The sequence below is a fragment of the Natrix helvetica genome (assembly GCF_964273705.1).
Source record: "Natrix helvetica genome assembly, chromosome: 4".
Lineage (NCBI taxonomy): Eukaryota > Metazoa > Chordata > Lepidosauria > Squamata > Natricidae > Natrix > Natrix helvetica.
This window is the reverse complement of record NC_138550.1, coordinates 131,192,476-131,216,168: the sequence shown is the minus strand read 5'-3', so window position 1 is coordinate 131,216,168 and position 23,693 is coordinate 131,192,476. Positions and strand designations below refer to the sequence as shown.

Below are 23,693 nucleotides of genomic sequence, written 5' to 3'. Positions count from 1 at the left end.
TTATTAATCTGGTAACATTTCAATTGTTAAATAGCATTCAAATCAAATTTTTGACATAAAATATAACTACTTGAAGCTTGATGCTAAAAATACTAAAGGAACTCTGATACAAGATAATAGGATAGATATAAAGAGTTTGTAAATAAATGAAATTATAATTTGGCAAATTTTGTCTACTTTTATTACTCCAGATACAGATATGAATACCCCAAAATTATTTATTCTGTGCTTAGTAGGAGCTAGGTTTGATTTTGTAGAGGTTTCGCCTAGCTTGGTTGCATGATCATTTAACTCATTTTATATAACTTTCATAAACAATGAATATAAAAAGTTATTTACATGTGTCTTTATTTATTAGATTTATTTACTGCCCACTCCAAAAGGACTTTCTGTAGTATACACAATTGGTATCATAAAAAGAAATGGCAATAAAGTAATATTAATAATAATGCTCCATATAATAATGTCTAGATAATAATATCTAAGTCTAGATAGATAACTGCATTTTGTACTAACTGAAGTTTACACAAATGCAAAATGACAAAGGCATATAACCATCCTCAGTACATCCTTCATCAGCTAAGGCTACAATTGGTTCACTAGTCAAAGCTAGTAGGTATGTCTTCTAAAATGCATCTCTCTCTTCTTTTCTTTTTCTTTGTTGCTATCTAGTTTATGTGAGTGTGTGTATGTATGTGCTCATGCATGCACATTTGTCTGTGTTTATTTGTATAAATCAAAAATGATTTGGAAAATGTACTTTGTGCTTCGCATGGTATAAGCAAGCAGCTCTATACTGATCATTAAAGCAATAAAGCACTGATCATTTAAGACTTCTGTGTGAGGACACATTTCAGAAGAGATTCCCAGAAATTAATTTAAAGTAGCTGCCCTTTCTTCATCCTGGTAAAGAAGTCCTAAAATAGACAAACTGTTTTCATGAATATAGATGCTATCTTGATGCAAAGAAAAACAAGGACTCTTTCAACATTTAAGCCATAAACTTTTCAATCCATACTTTTATCATGATAAGCAAAGTCAAAGAGAGTTCTTATTATTATTTTATTTTCCCTTTGTTTACCAACAGAAGCTGAAGACTAATACAATTTGTGTTGAATTGTGTTTACTATATTTTGGGACTATAGCTGAGTTAACATGCTAGGCCATTATTTCATTTATGTTGAACTCATTAAGCAATAAAAAGCTCTCTGGTTCCAGATAGTCTGCTAAGAAGGGTGAGCTAGAGATACGTTTAACAGATTAACAGAGTTGGAAGGGACCTTGCAGGTCATCTAGTCCAACTCCCTGCCCAAGCAGAAGACCCTACATCTGCCTCTACCTAGGATCGAACTCACGACCTTCTGATTGTGAGGTGAGAGCTCTACCTCTAGGCCACAGCAGCAGGTGTTTAAATATTCTCACTTATTGATTAAGGATTCTCAGCCATTCAGGCTCATTTTATCTACATTTTTTAATTGTCCTACCATAACATTCAATTTCAATCATTTTAAATGTTGTTACATTTGTTTTCATTGCCTGCAGAACCAATCAAAATTAATTATCTTTCCTTAGTTCAATTCTTTTTACTGTCAGTTTGTACTGTGCTTTATTGCTTATTATTATACCATTACACTGACATCAGATTTTATTGAGATGTATTGGTTAGTTGCCAAAACAATAATTGTAATAATAATTACCACTATATTAATAACATGGGCTATGTTTTAAACATAGTTTTAAAACTATGACTCACGGCATTCAGACATTGTATGAAGTTAAAATAAAAGAAACTGTATTATGGTAAAATATGAGCTATGATGGACACCTTGTCACCCTACAGTCACATGCAAGACTAATTTATATGGCCCTTGGAGCTTGTTTGTTTGTTTGTTTGTTTGTTTGTTTGGATTTATATGCCGCCCTTCTCCAAAAGGACTCAGGGCGGCGTACAACATTAAAAAACATACATCCCAAAAGTTTTTTAAAAAACCATCTTGTAAAAACTGACAGTAGGACTTCTGATGAGTATTCATGACAAACCAAGTGTCCCTGCTTGAATGGGATACTGTCTACAGCAGAAATTATGGCTGAACCCAGGATATGGGCTGGAGAAGTCTGTTAGGATCAAGGAGAGAAGGTGAAATAACCCATATGTATTCCATACAGTGTTCCTCATGAATAGATTCCAAGAACAGAAGTTTTTGTAATGGGCAGAGTTGACAGGCTGAGAGCCAAGAATTCTATCTTAGAACAATTAATCAGTGGAACAACTTGCCTCCAGAAGTTGTGAATGATCCAACACTCTTTAAGAAGAGATTGGATAACTATTTGTCTGAAATGGTATAGGGTTTCCTGCCTGAGCAGGGGGTTGGACTAGAAGATTCCCAAGGTCCCTTCCAATTCTTCTATTCTATTCTATTCTCTTTCTTCTTTGTAAAAAAAAAAGCATAACATATACATTTAAGGATGCAACAAACATATTTTAATAAACAACAAAAGGAGTTTTAAAGTGATGGTTTTCAAAAGTTAAAAATGAGTTAAAGGTCCAGATGAAATGAGAATTCATAATTAAATATATTAATCCTTCCTGTGGAAACCTGTGATTGTTTTGATGGGCTGGAAAGATAACCTGACAAGAAGGGTCTTTGAAAGTAGACACTAGAGGAAACCAGAGGAGACTAAAGATTATTTAAATAAGATGACCACTCAGTTTAGACATGTTAATACAAAATGGAACAAAATATTTTAACAGCAGATGCTTTTATGGAGCCTGGGACTCATGAATTGAGGAATTAATTTTCAAAATGTCTAACATCATAAATAGATAATAGACAATTATTAGTACAGAAGAAGAACAAAGTATACTGGATAAAACTGAATTCCATTTTAATGTGGATGAAATACAATACTTTTATTTATTATACATGTCCATCTGGTATTTGTAGAAACCTGTAATTATGAGAAAAAATAGTAGATATTTCCTTATATAATCTTACTAAGAAATTTTGTGGTTTTCTGGTGTCAGAATATTTGTTATATAAAGGCTTGCTGGAAAAAAGTATAGTTGAAAGAATATACAATATAAAAATATTTCTATGTATTAGAAATATGCAACGTGTCCTCCATATTTAGTTGGCAAAAAAAGCAATTAAAAAATGATGCCTTTGGGGCAATAGTATGTTCTGAGGAATGCTTCATTAAACAATGTGTAATCGGCTTGATATTCATTCATGCACTATTGAAACCAATTTGTTTGAGATGAGACATTTAGCCATTTTCTCAGAAATGAACATCATCTAATTCATTATCCAGTTGCAACTTGTGCTTAATGATAAACCGCCCTGCTGGATACCTGTATTACAAATTCACATGATCGCTTTTCTCCCACCTTCTTCGAGCCTGAAGAACAAGGATTAATAAAGGCAATAGAAATTACAAATATACTAAAAGTAAGAAAATTAGCAATAGCTGTAATAACATATGAGCTCAAGAAATGTTGCCTTGCCAGTTAACTAGCAAACCCCCAACCTGACTTAGTTTGAAATGGCTTCAAAATGAAAGAGATGTTCACACCCAGTAAATAATACTGGGATGTTGCTTTGAGGAAGAGTGACAGCTGAGGCGTGGTTAGATTAGAAATAGCAAAATCAATATACACAATGCTAATGATTCCAATACTCTCCCCTCACTGAGTATCTAGGATCTACACTATCTGGCAGCAGACAGATTTGTTGGGCTCAGAATTGGGAGATATTCAATTAAACCGTTATTGGAGATTATTGTTTTTAGGGTTTTTTTTCATCCCACCTTTATTATTTTTATAAATAACCCAAGACTGCAAAGATACCTAATACTCCTTCCTCCTTCTATTTTGCCCACAACAGCCCTGTGGGATAGATTGGGCTAAGAGGGACTGACTGGACTAAAGTCACCCTGCCAGCTTTCATGCCTAAGGTAGGACTAGATGTGATAGTCTCTTGGTTTCTAGGACAGGACCTTAATCACTATTCCAAATTGGCACTATGTGAAAATTTTTGTCACAAGGCAAATTGTTCTAACCATGGACAACAGCTAAAAAAACCTTCCTTCTTCTACAAAGTAATCACTGCACCCCCCCCCCCAATGAATTATTGTTGAAGTTGGTGGCACATAATGTAATACATAGGGAGGTGTTATCAATTTTATATTTTTATAGATTTTTTTTAAAAAGAGCAAGCTGTTTTGCTTTTAGGAATGAGCCTTCTAATTCTAATGTCTATTTTAATAGAGGGGGTAGGGGAAGGAGGAGGAGGAGGAGGAGGAGGAGGAGGAGGAGGAGGAGGAGGAGGAGGAGGAGGAGGAGGAGGAGGAGGAGGAGGAGGAGGAGGAGGAGGAGGAGGAGAAGAGGAAGAGGAAGAAGAAGAAGAAGAAGAAGAAGAAGAAGAAGAAGAAGAAGAAGAAGAAGAAGAAGAAGAAGAAGAAGAAGAAGAAGACTGAAATTTAATTCTATCATTCTTTTTTGCCATTCAAGGTTTTTTTATTTTTAATACAAATTATACATATTATAGGAGCAAAGAGTTGTCCAGGTCTTTACAACCTCTCATTTACATAGTCCTTTTCACATCGTAGTTTTGTTTTCACTTTCTGCTAAATTATTCTCTTCCATTATTTTTCATATTTATTATTTTTTTCTTAATACATAAACAATATCTTCAATTGCCCCTTCAAAGTTACACCAAATTTTCCTTTCTTATTTTCTCCATTGGTATATTTTGCTATAAACAGCATACATTATCTAATTCAATGTATTTAAACATAGAGAGCATTTCTTTCAAATTTTTTCTACAATTAACAATGTAGTAGCATCACCTTTTTATTTCTTAATTGGTTACATCACAATCACAATCTTACTACTATTCTGTTTAGCCTACTAATGTAGTTCTTTTTCCCTTTCTTCCTCTTTTAACCATTTAATCTCAAAAATTCCAGTTTTAATTCTTTTTTTTCTTCTCCCCTTTTCCCCTAACTTCTTTTTCTTTTTCCTATTTTTGTGATTATTGTATCTTTTCTTCAGAGTATTTATTTTTATTATTCTAGTAACTTTCCCCAGGGTTTTCCCTGTAAGGAAAGGAGAACAGGAAAAACCCTGGGGAAAGTTACTTAAATAGTAAGGAAAGGAGGAGAATTCTATCATTCTTATATTAGCTGATCTCACTAAGCTAACCAGATTCAAATTTAGTTAGAATGGGAGGTTATCAAGGGTGGTGGAAGTAAACAAACATTCTACAAAAGGACAGTGATGATCCATTTCTTTCCTATTGCCAAGAAAACCACATGTATTTATTCATGTACTCAACAAAAGCTGAAGTCAACTTGAAAAGGGGGCACAAGAGCCAAATCAAAGCTTGTCAGCTCTGTCCAGGTGACATGAAGGATTCTTGGTGAGTAAAACATTTTGACTCTAAATGCTGTTCAGAGATTAAACATACTAGTATTTAAACTGACATTTATGGTGATTGACATTCTCCAAATAGTTGTTCTAAACATGATGGAATTAGGGGGGCAAAATTAATCAATTTTACTGGCAGTATGTGAGATGAAGGTCAGTTAGAACTTACTTGAGAAAAAATACCACAATCACAGACTTCTGTTCAACCAGCTGGAATAGTCATATAGATCTGACCTCTGACTTTTTATACTAGCTTCAATATTTTAGCTTTGCACTTAATCTCTGGACTACACTTTGTAAATTCGATATCTCTTTGTTTTAAGAGTGGATAACCTATAATCTCAGGTCCACTTTGTTTAAGTTCCTTTTTGTGTCCTCTGAAAATCTCTGACTCCACCACTCAAATTCAGCAATGAAGTGCAGAAAATTGGTCATGTGATTTTCTCCTGCGTACAAGAAGAAGAAAGGAAGGAAGGATTAATTACTGGCAATTTTTGTGATTCTGGCCTAGCCTATTTGCATAATACACTATGTCTAATTATACATCCCCCTTTAAATAATTTAAATGCACAGACATTTTGCATCTGCTACTGAACTGAATTCTGGATTTTTAAATCAGTCGCCTGATTTTGTGCATAATATATCCTTATACCTTTGCACTCCAGCCATTCTGTTGAGCATTTTCTATTGCCCTGTCCTTAATAACTGTCGATCTCTTGGGGCTCCTGGCTATTTCTCTCTCTCCATTGTAGTCCTACCATGTGGTTGGAAGCAGTTGGGCGTGGATTGCTGGAACACTTGTGACCTTTTTCATCCAATGCCCTGTTGTACAAGCAATAAGGTACATCACTGAAACTAGATATTAAATGCTGGCCTCCCTCTCTCTTAGGAATGATCTTTGTATGCTTGAAGTGTGAATTTGTAGGGAAGGTTTGGAATTTTTTGCATTCACAATACTTCATTCAGTTTTGGTCGCCACAATGTAAAAAAGATGTGGAGACTCTAGAAAGAGTGCAGAGAAAAACAACAAAGATGATTAGGGGACTGGAGGCTAAAACATATGAAGAACGGTTGCAGGAACTGGGTATGTCTAGTTTAATGAAAAGAAGGACCAGGGGACACATGATAGCAGTGTTCCAATATCTCAGGCGCTGCCACAAAGAAGAGGGAATCAAGCTATTCTCCAAGGCACCTGAGGGCAGGACAAAAAGCAAGGGTAGAAACTAATCAAGGAGAGAAGCAACTTAGAACTAAGGAGAAATTGTGATACATATGACAATAGGCAGGAATTAAATTGCATGGATGTAGCTGCTATCTGATTCCTTTGATTTTTCCCTGTCAGTATAATATAGAATGAATATTTTTCAACTTGTTCAAGAGATGATATTTAGCTTATGACTGACCATATGCCTCACATTAAAGAGATTTCTAGTTTCTAAATATAAAGTTATTACTGGCAAATTCTAAAGAGCTTCTGTCAAACTGTACAACCAATAATGAGCTACATGGATCAATAGGGTAACCAGATCTTAGGTTTTACTGTTTCTATTAACTTCAGTTGCATTTATTTAATAAGAGGAGGCATACCATGCCTGAGGATATACAAAGACCATATAGTATTAATTAATAAATTTTGTCTCGTCTTATAGAAACGTATGCATCCATCAGTCTTGAAAAAGCCTTCAAAGGAAATAAAAGGGAAAAAAATGAATGCAACATATCTGAGTTGTGTTGCATAATGTTTTTAATAACATTGACAACTAATGTATGAATAGAATAGAATAATAGAGTTGGAAGGGACCTTGGAGGTCTTCTAGTCCCATCCCCTGCTTAGTCAGGAAACCCTACACAACTTCAGACAAATGGATATACAACATCTTCTTAAAAACATCCAGTGTTGGAGCATTCACAACTTCTGGAGGCAAGTTGTTCCATTGCACAGGTTTGGCCACCCATCATACCACAGTATAAAAATATATTTCCTGTCCCAAACACACTTATGGGTGTGTGTGACACTCGCTCTATTTCCTGTCCCACTGTTACTGCCCTTAAAAAAAATGTAGTGTGGATTACTTCAGAGTCAAATAATAAGTTCATAAACATGTTGTTGTTGCAATTGCTGTAACAATTAAAAGCATTCTACAAATATATTCAATAAATCATAATAAAATAAATTATCCAGGGGAAAAAATCCTTAGCTTAGGACAACATGTGGGTATTGCCATGGCCTTTTATCCTCTCAAATTACAGTTCTGCGCAATAATTAGCTATGAGACCACACTTCTAAGGTGTGTCTCTGTGAGTGAAGAAAGCAGCAAACAAAAAGGTGAGGCATCTTCTAAAATCCTCAAAGATATGGTAAGAGGGTGTGGTAAAATTCTCTCCTGTGATCAATCAGGAAATACCCAGAGGGCTACATTTTCCCCTGTTGACTTTTAAAAAGCATGCATGAGGATGTTATCACAATAATAGAAAGATTCTCCTGGGTCTTGCAGAATTTCTTCCGGGAAATAATCGCTTGCCCATTCAATGTTGGTTTTAGAGAACAGAAAGACAGCCATTTCTCTGCCACTTCCTCCAAAGCAAGGTGAGTTTCCTGCTTAATTTTTGTTTAAAGAATTTTTTACGATGTTGGTTTGAGTTCCACGCTCGGCAATTTGGTTGCAAACATTTCATCTGCATGAAACGTTTGCAATTTCATGGGGACGAAACGTTTGCAACCAAATCGCCAAGCTCAGAGCTCAAGCCGACAACACAAAGACACCATACAGCCTATGAAGACCTGCTTACTCTGTAGCCTTTCTATATTGGTATCGTTTATATTGTTTTAATGGAATGGAACCTTGGATAAATTGTGTTGTTATCTAAACTAGTTTAGACTTAATTTTTAATTAAAGAAACTGCTTTGTCATAACAAAACATAATTCTAACTTACTTTTCTAAATTTAAAGTGATGGACGGCATTATCTCCTTGATGAATGACATGCCAACAATATTTATGCCATTTATATTTTATAAGCTATGTTAGCATCCTAGCTGCCATTCTTCTTCTGAAACTTTTTTTTAAAAAAAAGATTAATAATATTTTGAAACACTGCTCTGGAAGCCATAAAATGTAGCATTTTTGATTGATTTTTTTTTTGCAAATATGTAAACTTGTTAGCCTTTTGTGTAATTTTAACCTAAATGGATCATTACCACAATTTATTGTGAGTGAGTGTATGGAATTAATGTGGGCAATATCTCTACCTAGAAATCAACAGAGGCACCTGGCAGCTTTTATTCTGTGGTGAATAGCTGCCGGTGACCCCGGTGGTTAAATGATTTATGATGTCAGACATAGTTTCTGCAAAATGATGCATGAGATGAAGATTTGTTAATGAAAAGTGATGCCTGAAGCAAAGCCTCTCTGGTGTAAGGCCATCGGTTCCTACTTTTAAGTTTTTGCTATCTATAATGATGCACAAGTCCATAGCTACCTCTTGGAACTGTGATTCCCTACTGTTAATAGTTTATGCAGTGTTAAAAAGTTAACATAATTTTCTATTGATAGTATGAAACAATTTGTTGCATGTAAAATGATTTGTTGCATGTAAAATGATAATTAAAGGAATCCTAAATCTGCATTGGGTGATCCTAAGATAATTTTACTAGCACTGAAATAAAAAATATTGTATGATAATTTGCAGACTGTTAAGTTTCCCATTTTTTGTTATTCGGGTGAAGATTGATGTCTTCCAATGGGTTACCCACCGTGTTGTTCCCTAGATTTGCTGGCATGGCTTGTTAGCACCTTGAATGATTATTCTTCTGTTGCTTGCTATATTTCATTGGGTATTCCATCAATTCCTGTAGTTTTCTGATTTGGTAATGATTGAAGTGCTGATCTAACTTCGACTTCTACTACTAGATATTCCTATAAGTAAGGAGTATCTTCTAAGGAATCTTGGATGTTATGATATCATATGATCATATGTACATCTCTACTGAATAATGTTTGAGTATACCCTTCCATCTTCCTTTGATCTCATTGAATCAGTTGCTCTCTGTCACTTGGCACCGTTAACATACAAATTCATAGTGGGATCAGCTTCTGAGTTTAGAGATCCTTTTAAAGACTTTCCTTGTTTTACAGTGTTTGTTTCCACCTTCAATGTCTTTATAGATGTTGTTGTACTACTGCTTTTTGCCCCTTTTAATAGCTCTCTGAAATTATTTGTTAAGTTACTTTCTAAGTAACATTATTTTTGTCTTTCTTGGTTTTGAGTTCTCTTATCTTCTTGGCAAGGAGGCATGATGGCTCAACAGTTAAAGGCACTGAGCTTGACAGCTGGAAAACTGACTGCAGTCTGGTTCAAGATCAGAGCGTTGCATGATGTGGTGAACTTCCCAACTCCTGCCCACTTAGCAGTTTGAAAGCATTCAAATGTGAGTAGATAAATAGGTATCATTAATGAGAGGGTAACAGTGTTCCGTGCATCTTGGCATATAGTTTTGCTGGCCACATGACCACAGAAATATCTTCAGACATTGCTGGCTCCCTTGGCTAAAAAACAGAGATCCACACCACCTTCTAGAGTCAAATGTGACTATACAGAGACTATCTTTACTTTTATCTTCTTGGCAATTTCTGAGATTTAATATAGCCATACCCCATAAATGTCACCATTATTTCAAAAAACCCTCAGCTATTCCTCAATAGCATGTTGGCTGCTATCTGACATAAGGGACTCATTATCCAACATGCTATTGTCAATTATTTTATATTTTCTATCCATATGGTTTTCCTTCTTGGTAAAGACAAGGAGCAGTTCACTTTCTCCCACACGGTATGAATTAAAGCCTTTTTCTTTGGCACTGAAGTGATCATTTGTGATCATTTGTCTCTTGCTATATCACTACTGCCCTGCTTGCTTGCTTTAACTGAGCAGATGGGCTTCATATTTACATCTTGGGGACTCCTATTGGAAATATAGATTCTTGGCAGTTATTCCCAATGTTCTTCATTTATCCTTCTCAGGAGCACTCCCCCGCCATGATGGAGCAGCACAGTGGGACTTGGGGAAGAGTGATTTCAGGTGAAAGGGGAGATTTTAGAAACTATGTATATAGGAGAGTGAAGACAGATGTTATTTCTAAAATCGCAATAGAAATTTAATTTCCCAAGAATATTTTGAATATTTCTAAGAAAGCTGTTCTGGAACTCTTGAAAGAAACACATATCAAATAAAGTAACTATGTATTTAATATTATTGTTCATAATATTTTATATACCATTTTATATCCACTTTATTAAATTATCAACTATCTGTGAAATTCATCAGTCTAACCTATCACTCCTAAAAACGTCTCCAGTTCTAAACAGATTTACAAGGAAAGGTGTTTCCAATATAATATAGTGATAATATATCATAGCTCAACTTTCTCATTAGTCAGGAAGTTTTAGGGATTGCAAAAAGTAGATCATTGTCAAGGTTATTGAAGGCTGATGGTATTTTCTGTAATAGAATAGCAAGTTGCACATATACATAGGCTGAACATTCAATGAAGAGTTCATATTACTCTCCTACAAGTACTTTTCTTTCATCAAATTTTCAGATAAATTCACCATTACAGGTAGTCCACAACATAGGACTGTAATAGAGGCCCAAATTTCTGTTGCTAAGTGAGACATTTGTTAAGTGAGTTTTGCCCCATGTTATGAACTTTCTTGCCATATTTCTTAAGTGAATCCCTAGAGTTGTTAAGTTAGCAACTTGGTAGTTAAGTGAATCTGGCTTCACATTGACTTTGCTTGTCAGACGGCGGCAGAAGGAGATCAAATGACCACAGGACACTGCAACCATCATAAATATATGACAGTTGCCAAGCATCCAAATTTTGACCCATGACCATGGGGATGCTGTAATGGTCAGAGCAGAGGTGGTATTCAGCCAATTCTGACAGGTTCTGGAGAACCGGTAGCGGAAATTTTGAGTAGTTCGGAGAACCGGCAAATAGACTGGACCCACCCCCGCTGCCTCCCAGCCTCCCAGCTGATCTTCTTTTGTTACCCTAAACAGGAGAATGGAGCTGTAAAGCAGGTTAGTGGGGAGGAAATGGGGATTTTGCAGTAACCTTCCCCCAGGAGTGGGGAGGAAATGGGGATTTTGTAGTATCCTTTGCCTGCCATGCCCACCCCTAAAGCCAAGCCATGCCCACAAAGCCACGCCCACACAACCAGTATAAAAAAATTGAATCCCACCACTGGGTCAGATGTGTGAAAAATATGCATAAGAAATGTTTTTGACTGCCATTGTAACTTCAGTGCCATTGCACAGGATTACCTGTGCATAGAATTTATCCAGACAGTCCCACCTCAAAGGATTTCAAAGGTAACCGCTCAAAGGGCTCAAAAATTGTCCCCGCTCCATTTGCTGAGAAAGACAAAAGGAGAAGCCACTTATCATTCAAGAGTGCAGGACATGCTTGGGCATGATGTGGCAAATCACCATGTCTTCCTGGGGTTATTGAAACACAATCCGAGCAGCTCTTCCTTTGTCTGTTTTAAGAGGCATGGCCTCTGGGAACTCACCCTGATCAACTTACAGAAACCTGAGACAAGATTTCAGACAAACGTTTAAAAGAATAAAGAGCCTCTTTGTGATTAACTTGACCAAACTGCTGACCTCATAACAATATTATTTTTGTCTTTTGTCTAAACACCTTTTACTGCACTGAAGTGACAAATTGCATGGTTTTCATTGGGTATTTATTGGATGCAATCTAGTGTTCAATTAAATAAGCATCCTATTTTACAATTTATTGGGAGGCGTGTATGGATAGACTGCATGGAAATGTTAAAGACAATGGAAAGGGTTTAAAAGCTTAGACTTGTAGCTAAATCTTATTTAGCAATGTTAACATTTTGATTGAGACACACTGACCTCTAGTGGTTCTTCACAATTTTCACTGTTTACATGAAATAGGTACCCAATAGCTGTAGGTATTGGGGGGGGGGGGGAGGACCTTTTAAAATAATTCTTCCTAGAATCAATCAAAGCTCAGACAATACTTGCTGTTACTTAAAATGAGAGAGCAAGAACAACGAAAATTAAATACAAGTATTTGGTAGGGTCCTATTTCAAAGTGAATGTCAACCCCTATCTTTAAAACGCTCAAATCTCTAATCATATTAGATCTTCAAGTATTATAATATATGAACATCTGTTTAGGTTGAAGGTCTCAGGATTAATTTAAAAAATGTCAGCTTATGAAATATTAGACAACATTGGCACCCAGTGGCTGAACACATTAATCACATAATATTCCCTTGAGGTGTACCTAAGTCAACTTTTTAAACATTGTTCAAGATATTTTGCTTTCTTAGAGCTACTATGCTGATGAGTTTTTTAAAAAGGGTGTTTAGGGCTTCTATACATAAAAAGAAAAGCTACATTATAACAGTAATTTCCAGCACCATAACATCCACAGAGGTTAATTTACAAATCACCGGTTTTCATTTAGCTGCACTCTTCCTTCTTTCACTTAGAGCTGCTCAGATATTTTGGATTACAGTTTTCATAATGTCCATTCATTGAGGGTGCTGATTTAAACAATAGAAGAAATGTGATTCAGAATATTTGCAGGTGATTTGGTGACATGCCTTCAAGGTACACCAAGATTAGGACACCAAAGTTATAAAAACTAATACTACTTTATTATAAGGTTACAGCAGAAGTGGGTTTCACATAATTTTACCACCGGTTTGCCATGCACGGAAACTATGAGCATGAGCATGCACAGGCTCTCTTTGTGAGTGTGTGCGCCCTCTGCACATGTGCACACACCTTTCCATGCATGCACTTTGCTTGCATATGTGGCGTGCATGGATGCACGCGGCTTAGAAAACATGGCTAAATAGGACGGTATACAGCTGGGGGACCCACCCACAGGTCACCACTACAGGTTCTCCCGAACCAGTCCGAACTGGCTGAATACCACCAAGGGTTACAGTAATGGACTCCTGCAAGTCTGAATGTGCTTCACCGCTCCCTCCCCTTATCTCCATGAGGACTAGATAAAATCATCGCAGAGATGCTTTCTCAAATTACATTTCTTCTTCAGGTTCTGATTTGTTTTATGTGGCCATTGAGCCATGTTGCCTTTCTTTGAATCAAACTAAGGTCCTAGTGATTTCATGAAAGTTGTCTTCATAACAATTTGGAAATTATTTTCTTCCGAACTTTTTTTTCTGTTTCAATTTTTCATATTCAGCCTAATCCCTTGAAACCTGGGGTCCCAACCAGATAATGACCAAGTTTATTTCTGATTAGTTTTGTGTAGTAGGATGAACAGGTTGATATAATTCCTAATAACACCTGAGCCAAACATTATTTACATTACAATTAATTACCCAAACATTATTTACATAAAAACATTTTAATACCCAGATTATTTATACTTATTTGTTCATTTGAGAGCACTTTTTCTTTCATTTTTCTCCCATCAATTATAATTATCTGACTGGTCTTAGAGTAATCAGCTGATCCAGTTCCTCAAATAAGCTTCCATCACTGAGAGCAGACTTGAAACTTAGACTCGCCAACCTGCATTCAGGATCTTAATTACCACATGGCTGTGATAATTAAAAGAAAACCATACAACACACTTTACCCTCTTTATACAGTTATCAGTAACTTTTCTTTTCAGGCAGAATGCAGCCTTTCCAAAACAATATTTGGGAAAACAAGACAAGACATAAAACTGTATGTTGATATAGGGGTGAAATCAAGTTACCTTCGCTACCGTTTGCAAATGTGCACACATGCTCTTGCTTGCTTTGCTTGCACGCGCCACTTCCATGCATGCACAGGAACTTCCGTTCATGCGCAGACCATCTAAAATGGGATGTGATGACATCTTGGCGGGTGGGCGGAGCATCCCTCCACCACTGCAACTGGTTCATCACCAGATAGAACGGGCTGAATAGCACCACTGTGTTGATACATGCACAGACAGGAGTCATGGCAGCAGCTGGATCAAAAGACAAATTTAGATAGGTTATTGACTAGAAAAAACAACCAAGGGCTGTCCTGGTAGATTAGCCAAAAACAATTGCTGGCCTTCTCAAATTCTGTTGTCAGAGTTGCATTGCATGCTTCCTGCAATAGTCCATCAGGTCCAGTGGTGGGTTGCAGACAGTAAGCCCCGGTACAGGCGTACCAGAGCCAGCCCGGAGCACCGGATACCATTCCGGTACAGTGCTCCGGAGGGCACAGCCACCCACCCGAGCTCCTTACCGGTGTTTAAAGGCTTCTGTGCTTCTGCGCAGGCGCATGGTGCATATAGTGCTTGCGCAACACTCCGTGGAGCAGCTGGAGCATCGCAGAGGTGCTAAGGCGCACACACGTGCTGCGCGCGTCCATGAGGACACCTCCGGCCCTGTTCCAACTGTACTGGTTGAAACGGGATTTGCAACCCACCACTGATCAGGTCAAAGTATTTGATTCAAGCCAGAGTCTCCTTGATGTTCATGAATTGATCAAATTGACCAAAGTACAATGAAGGCTGAAGGCTGATACGAAACAGAATATTTCTTCTTTTTTTATATGACATAAAATGATTGATATTATTCTGATCAAATGTGCTTGCCAAAACAGGAACTAAACTGGATGGAACACATGTCCATATTGTATAATATTGTGATAATTTATTACCGTGCCAGATTCGTGCCTGATGGAGATAAAGTAAACACTTAGAAAAATGAGGGCTTTGGTGGTATCTTAAGAAGCTAATGGCCTTTAGATGGCAGTCTAAGCTTAAGGCTCTCAAAAAATATAAATTTCAGGGAAAGAATGCATATGAATAGTTTACTCTGGCTGTCTTGATTTTCCGGCACCAGCATAACAAAACACAAGATCAATCTTTTAAAGAAAAATAACCACGAATATAAAAAGTCCTGTAATTGTCAGAATTAAAACAACTGCAGAAACCTAGACACCCAGAAAATGACAGCAAAGAGACAGAAAACATCCTATTTGTATTACTTCTGAACAAATCTAATCTGATCTGCTTCTATTTCTCTTTTGCACAGAAAAAAAGAGGATAAAAAGGTAAAGGTTCCCCTCACACATATGTGCTAGTCGTTCCCGACTTCAGGGGGCAGTGCTCATCTCTGTTTCAAAGGCAAAGAGCCCGCACCCTCCGAAGACATCTCCCTGGTCATGTGGCTGGCATGACCAAATGCCAAAGGTGCACGGAACACTGCTACCTTCTCACCAAAGGTGGTTCCTATTTTTCTACTTGCATTTTTATATGCTTTTGAACTGCTAGGATGGCAGAAGCTGGGACAAGTAATGTGAGCTCACTCCATTACGCGGCTTTAGGGATTTGAACCATTGAACTGCCAACCTTTCTGATCAACAAGCTCAGCATCTTAGCCACTGAGCCACTGCATCCCTTATTAATAAGTGACTTATTATTAAGGGACTTATTAAAAGTCCCTTATTAAAAGAGGATAAAACACCTTATAATAATGTCCTTGAGTCCTTGAGTGCTGGCGGAAAAGGAACTTTTAAATATAATTAAAATGTTCATTTTTTTTTACTCTAGGGTTAACCATGGAGCAAAATCCAATTCCAACCTAGAAAACTGGACTCAATTGTCACCTACATTTTAGAAAAATCTGAAAAGTAAGTAACAAGTAATGCTTGTGTTAATTAATCTGTGTAAGAAAAGAACACCATAAAAGAGAACCCATAAAACTAAATGAACTGTAATTTCATCAGATTCCACAAACACACAAAACATCTTAAATCTTGGATAGGACTGCAAACTATACTGAGTAGTGCAAATCTAACGATACAGATCTAACTGTGTCCTGCCATTCAGTAATTTGTCATGTATAGAAGCAAAGACGTACCATTCTCCTGTAAAGTTAAATATAAAGTAATGGAGGGGGAAAATCATTAAGGGTGAAACAGTGTCATTTACTTGGATACAGCCAATACAAACTTCCTTTCAGAAAGAAGACAAAGCCTAGACTGTCTTCTCTAGAACAGTCACCAAAGGCATAGTTGTATGCAAGTTAAATAGTTCACTGCAATAAGGGATGCTCACACTTCTTTAAACAGCAACAATTCTACAACTAGGTCTGCCTTGCTGAAAAAAACATAAATATGAAACCAATGTCCAACCTCAGCAAGCAATGGCTATTATTTCCTTGCAAAAATGAGGGGGTTTTGTGTTAGAGCTGTGAAAGGAAGGAGTCAAAATTATGCAAGATTCAGACGAACAAGAGATAAATGATATGATCAGTTTAATCCTATACTTTTATGCTTTGTGACAGAGTACATTGCTAGCTATCTAGCACTGTGTATTTATGATTAAAAAGATTTTAAATGACATTTACCTCCTGCACTAATCCCATTTATTTTACACTAGCTGGATACCTGTGCTTCGCAACGAAACTATGTGATTGGGCAATGCAGGAAAAATCCGGTTCACTCCAGTTAAATCGGTTGACTCAGTGGTGGTCAGTGATTGAAACACATAGGGGAATATCGCTCCTGCTGCTTTGAGTCCGGAAGCAGTTCCATAGGTGAGAAGCTTAGACATTTTGGTGAGGTACCGACATTTAGTACTGTAAGGAGCCCCATACCGTTCCTGGGTGAAGGAGTGGAATGTCCGCCAGTTTGAACTGAGGTAACAGAATGGGAGGCAACTGGCAGCTGGAACAGAGTTCTTTTCAGATGGTGAGGGGGAGTACAATGTCTACCACCTTAACATCAGACCGTGTTAATTACTATATCCAAATTACTAATGATCTGATGGTCATTTTGAAAAATCTTTTATTAGCGAGAACCTAAAAGCCATGAGGAACATACTTGCCAAATTTCAAGTTTGTAGGCTTTATGGTTCTGGAGATTTCATGATGCGCAACTGGTATTTGGCTTTTATATATGCCCATATTTTTCAGGGTATGAGACGCACCAAGATTTTGAAGAGGCAAATTAGAAAAAAAAAAGTTTTTGCACTCTGCAGACTTCCCAAAAACAATGCTTTTGAAAATGGGCGAAAATGGACCCATTTTGTGTCGATAAAAGGGCATGCATATCCTTTAGGAGGCTTGTAGAGTGCTCTTGAGGACTGGGGCTGCGGGCAAAAGATGGCCCATTTTTCACACATTTTCCTCCCTCCCCAGCCCCCAGGAGCACTCTGGAAGCCTCCTAAAGGCTATTCACGGCCATTTTTGTGAAGTGGGCGGGGTTTCAGGAATAAAAAAAATGCTGTATTCAGTGTATAAGACACAGTCAGATTTTCACCTCTTTTTTGAGGGAAAAAGATGTGCCTTATATTCTGAAAAATTTGGTATTTATATTTCTCCTGAATGAAATAGAAATCATGACACAATTTCATTAGCAGGTGGGTTAACAATAATCTGCATTTTCTTTCCTATTCAGGAAATGCTTCTTGAGCACAGAATGTGCTTCTACATCAAAAAGTGGGAGGAAAGATTGAACACAAGAAAATAGCCTTCACAATATTTTGAAAAATGTTGAACAAATAGAAAACAGTGAACATTTACTAGCCTGTACATTTGAACCTCAAAGTAGCACTTGTTAAGGTGTTGTCTCTTCTCTATCATGTAGGGAAGTTCTCTGACTGCCCAAGGTGTAACTTTCCATGAGCTATTAATATCCTGTTCCCATAGTTTAGCAACAGCATGACAAAATTAATTATGAAGACTCAGCTCCATCAGAGGCCAAAAGATTGACGAAGGTTGAGATGGGGCGAAAGGACGAATAAGCTGAATTCATACTTCAGAATCATTGGGACGACCATGTGTATTAGCCATAAGCCAAGAATTTTAGGCATCCAAAAATATTCTTTTTCACAGATGGGCTTATCCGTGAGGATATAAAGTAAGCTTGAATCCAAGTACGAAGAAAATAAATACTTCCTAAACTCACTGAATTCAGTGGTGCCATTTTGTTTTTATCAATGAATATTTGTGAGGAATACAGGAACCATGTGGACAAGGAACCTAGTGAGTATAAGAAAAGGCAGCCCGTCTCAGGGGTAGGGATGATGGAAAAAATTATTTAAGAAAGATTCCATCTTAGATATTGGTTGTAAGTCTGTCTGGGATCTTGAACATTTTCAGTTCTTAAGATTATGTCTTTGGACAACTTTAAAATGTGCCCTGGAATCCATGTGGCTCTTGCTTCTTTAGTTTGCCAATATTGTGGCGCTTGATATTATGCCAAATATATGACAATTCATATTTTACTTACTTTTTGGCTTAGAGGCCATGCAACAAGAAATTGTATACAATAATAATTGAAGAAGACAATAAAAGATAAAATAAACTAAGATGGCCACACTCAATCAGCTGGAAATGCACAAGGGAACAAGAATAATTCCACTGTCCTGAGAGTAAGAAAGATGTCACATTCCTCTGTGAAAAAATCATATTCCAGGGTCCCGGGAATGGACTGCTTCCAAACCTAGGATCTGTGTACTTCCAGGGAAGTAGAATTCTCAGCAGATCTTCTCTAAATATCTAAGCAGGATGAGCAGAATCAATTATGGGAAGTGCCTTACAGTATGTAACCCAGCACCACAACATATACGGGGTCTGCAGGTTATGATTGAACCTTATTAGTAACTAATGTAGTCACTCCAACATTCATGTTTTCCTGCACTGGCTGAGTTATTCCACCAGCACACTGCTTGCTGCATTCTGGACCAATTATATTTATCAAATCATTTCAAATATAGTGATATACGCCAGCAGTGGGATTCACTTACCTTCCCTAATGGTTCGCAAAACTGAGCATGTGTGTGTGTGTGCACGCTTTTTTCACACACGCCTCATCTGCGCATGCGCATCGCCTTCTGTGCATTATGTCGGGGTGGATGGGTGCAGCCTCCCGCAGCTGCCGCTACTGGTTCACCCAAATCTGAGAGAACTGGCTGAATATACACTGATATAATGTATAACATGTTGTAGCGTGTGCTAATCAAGCTATGCATTACCATCACCAATCAGAACTCAGTTTTTAAGTAATGTATCTTAAGAAAGAACAGTAAAAGTGTTTGGTGCAGGCCACTCATTCTTCTGAATTCTGAATGGTGTTCTGATGATCAAGCCACAATACCTTACATCCTATTGGTCTTATTAGATCTGATACAAGATTAAATATACTTGACCATCAGATATTGATATCTACATTATAATTTGGAGACATAATTATTACAGCATTTGATTGATTTAAATATTGTTGGTCTTACTGTTCTTATGCAGTATTCTGCAGCAAGGTAGATTTCAGTTTTCGAACTTTCCTCTTGTAGTGGTTGCCCCTAAGTCTACCAGCCCATTTTGTTAACTTTGTATATGTTTCCTTTGGATATCCTGATTCATGATCAGGACTTCCAATAGCATTGTTGTGCTGATGATACTCAAGTTTGTCAATCTTTTTAGCAATTGATGGTCATGCAATGTTATCTGCAACTAAATGTCTTGTTAGCATTTCTTCTTGGATGTGCGCTCCCTAGGGTTACAGTATATAAAATAGGGGGTCATATAAGTATTTTAAATAAATGAATAAGATATTTCTATCCATCCATATATCTTCTACCTATCTATCTATCTATCTATCTATCTATCTATCTATCTATCTATCTATCTATCTGTCTGTCTGTCTGTCTGTCTGTCTATCTATCATCTATCTATCTATCCATCCATCCATCCATATTCTATCTATCTATCTATCTATCTATCTATCTATCTATCTATCTATCATCATCATCATCTATCCATCCATCCATCCATCTCGCCATCTCGCCATCTCGCCATCTCGCCATCTCTTCATTTCTCCATCCATCAATCTTCTAACTCTATCTATCTAATCATCTACCTTAGGATGTGAGCCACATACATCTCTGTGAGTATATCATTCTAGAGTCTAGGCCAGTGATGGCTAACCTTTTTGTTGTTGGGTACCAAAATAAGGTGCAGGTGAGGGTGTACGTGTGAGGTGCCAGCACCCATAATGCAAAGAGGGACAACCCCCCCATGCTCCCCCCATACATGCTGCACTGCTCGCCTCCAAGCTGAGCTTGGTATTTCCTCCCGGAGGCCGGGGAATGCCGTTTTCACCCTCCCCAGGCTCCAGGAAAGCCTCAGGAGCCTGGGGAGGGTGAAAAACAGCTCCAGAGGCTTTCCTGAAGCTTGGGGAGGGCGAAAACATCCCCTGGCCTCCTGGAGGCTCCCCAGAAGCCAGAAATGGATGGTTTCTGAACTTCTGGTTGACCCGTTGGACCCATTTCATGCCCTCCCCAGGTTCCAAAGGCTTTCCTGAAGCCTGGGAAGGGTGAAAATGGCCTCCCCCAGTTCTCTGGAAGGCCGAAAAAATCAGCTGGCCAGCTCACATGCTGGCAGATACGGCTTCATATGCCACCTGTGGCACGCATGCCATAGGTTTGCCATAATGGATCTAAGCATTCCAACTGATTGGATATACTTCCTGGGTTCTAAAAAATAACATTGTATAATAGACAGTTATATATTTCTTTATTTGGCTTCCAGAAAATAGCAAAGTAAATTAAAAAATAGAAAATCTTGACATTTTAAATACTGTTAACACAAACCTCTCTCTAGGTCTAGAACTATTGTGTTTCATCTAGAACAATGTTTTTTTATGGTGGATGGAAAATTCTGGGAGTTGAAGTTCACAATCTTAAAGTTGCCCAGTTTGAAAAACACTAATCTATAATTTTATTTTTACCTTTTGGGTGCCATTCATTGTAGACATATGGAATACAGTGGAAGAGCTCAAAATAATCTTGGTTACCAAGCTAAGGGCTTTTTGTGGGTCTTCAGTGACTCACCATTGTTTCATTTTATTGAGCATAAGTAGTCTCTTGATTACTTTTTTCTATTTCCCTCTCTCCTAATTCAAACATATCCAGCATATAAAAGCAAGATTTACAACACTCCAGGTAGTACTTTTGTGTTATAAATATAACATTCTCCATTAAATATTGATACACATACCACATAATATAAAGGCTTTTCTTGATCATATCCTTCTAGACAGCGAACTCTTAAGAAAAAGTCAATGGAAAATATCATATTTAAAAACACAACTCCAAAAGTTGCTGTGTCAAATGTAATACTGTGGGTGATATAAAAAAATGAATAATAGTAAATTATTTTGGTGTTGCTTTACAATAGAAGATGTGTCTTAGTTCTGGTCTAATTTTAAAAAATGTATATACCTCCAATTGGGAACTATCAGGCTGCAAGTTTGATGTGGATTAAAGAATGGATAACACTAAGGAATACCAGATTATTGACTCTTGAAGGACATGCTCTATTGCTGGGATGGCATGGCTTTTTATGGTACAAGGGAACTAAAACACAGGGGTATTTTAGAAGACATTACCTACGGGAGGCCTTGCTATTAAATTGGGAGAAGGTTAAAAGACAATATTATTTAAAAATTCCAGTCTGGCTATCAACGATTGAAGCTTTTTCATACGCAATAATATACAAAAAGGAACAAACGGTTAGATATGGTAAATATTGAATGCAGAGGGTGAACTTAAATCTATGCAAGAATTGGAAAAGGAAGATATAAAGATGAATTGGTTTTCATATATGCAAATACAAGCTAGATATGACAAGGATTGTAAAGAGGAAGGTTTTTATGATAAAATGACGGAGTTAGATAACATTTTGATAGATACTGATGAAAAGTTAATTCAAAAACTCTATGGGCACTTGCTAGACGTTAAGGTAGAAGAAGAACAGGTTAAAGGATCTATGATAGCCTGGGGGGGAGATTTTGGGCACGGGATTGAACTACAGAAGTGGCAGAAACTGTGGTCTCAAAATTACAAAATGACAGTGTCAACAGCATATAAAGAAAATTTGTATTTGATGTTTTATAGGTGGCATTTACCCTCGACAAGAATTGCAAGCATGTTCAAGAACAAATCAGAAAAGTGTTGGAAATGTCATCAGATACCGGGTTCATATTACCATATGTGGTGGACTTGCGTAGAAGCTAAAAGATATTGGACTAAGATCCACATGTGGTTGGAAAAAAATGACAAAAAAGGCATAGACTTTAAACCAGAGACTTTTTTTACTGGGAATTATACCAGAAATATACAACAAAGATTTGAAATATTTGATTGTAAATGTTTTAACAGCAGCTAGAATTGTATTTGCAAAAAATTGGAAAAATGAGAAAATACCAACGCAGGAGGAAATTATCCAAAAAATAATGGAATGTGCGGAAATGAGTAAATTGACATTTGAAATTAGAGAACAAGAAGTTGAACGATTTTATAAGTTTTGGGATTTGTTTTATCAATGGTTAGATAAAAAATCATGGTAACGGAAAATATTGAAGAATTGTTTATATTTTAAGAATAATAGAATGATATATGCAATACTACAAGGGTTAAACAGATTAAAATGATGCAATGGAATGATGTTGTATGCATGAATTCAATTAAGGAATAATAATTATAGTTGAAGAATTGATATATAACAATAAGGTACTTATGTTTATCTATTGAACAACTTGTGATTTGATATATAATTATAAGTGGTGACCATGGAAAGGACGCAAAACAATTTGTAACCAAATGACACGCTATATGAAATGGCAGAAGGTTGTATATGTTTATGTTTTTGTTTGTCTTTGTCTGTTTAAAAAAATTAAAAAACTTTTCAAAAAATGTATATACTATAACTGAATGCATCAGTATGAAGCAATTTAACAAACATTATTTTATAATGTGCCCCTTGAAATGAGATTTCCCCCCCCCCACCTTACTGACCCTGCGAAAGGAAACCTGTCTCTGGCAAATGAGTTGGGCACCTGATGAGGTCTAATCACTCTGGAAGTGGAAATGGAAAGTAGATTAGGAGGAGATCTCACCTCCATCATTTACATATCAATCTCTTTTTAATCCTTTTTTTAATAATTTTAATGTGGAAGGCTATAATGCTTAATATTTTTAAGAGTATAGTTGTTCTACATTGTTGTTTTATAAAGCTGTAAGCAGTCCTTGGTTTTTGACAGTGACATGAGAAGCATATACATTTAATAATAAATAAATAATAACTGATGATACCACATCCTGTTTTTCTGGAGGCCCTCTCCAGAGTTCTCATATAGATTTTAAAGAAAACACTGAAAACTAGAAAAAAAAGTTATCTAAAAAGGTCAGGTGTGTCTGTGTGTGTGTATGTGTGTGTTTG

The 23,693-nt window shown here is 36.9% G+C and overlaps 1 long non-coding RNA gene across 3 annotated transcripts; it reads left to right on the top strand.

The window, feature by feature from the left end:
- Nucleotides 1-4,835: 4,835 nt before the first annotated feature.
- Nucleotides 4,836-22,880, top strand: LOC309391969. 3 transcript variants are annotated; one of them, XR_014175364.1, is made up of 6 exons: nt 4,836-5,420; nt 9,720-9,856; nt 15,504-15,693; nt 16,022-16,101; nt 16,853-17,009; nt 22,370-22,880. It is a non-coding gene; the product is annotated as an uncharacterized lncRNA (long non-coding RNA). The 3 variants fall into 3 exon arrangements; XR_014175365.1 differs by having other exon boundaries at nt 9,717-9,856; XR_014175366.1 differs by having other exon boundaries at nt 9,696-9,856.
- Nucleotides 22,881-23,693: the final 813 nt, after the last annotated feature.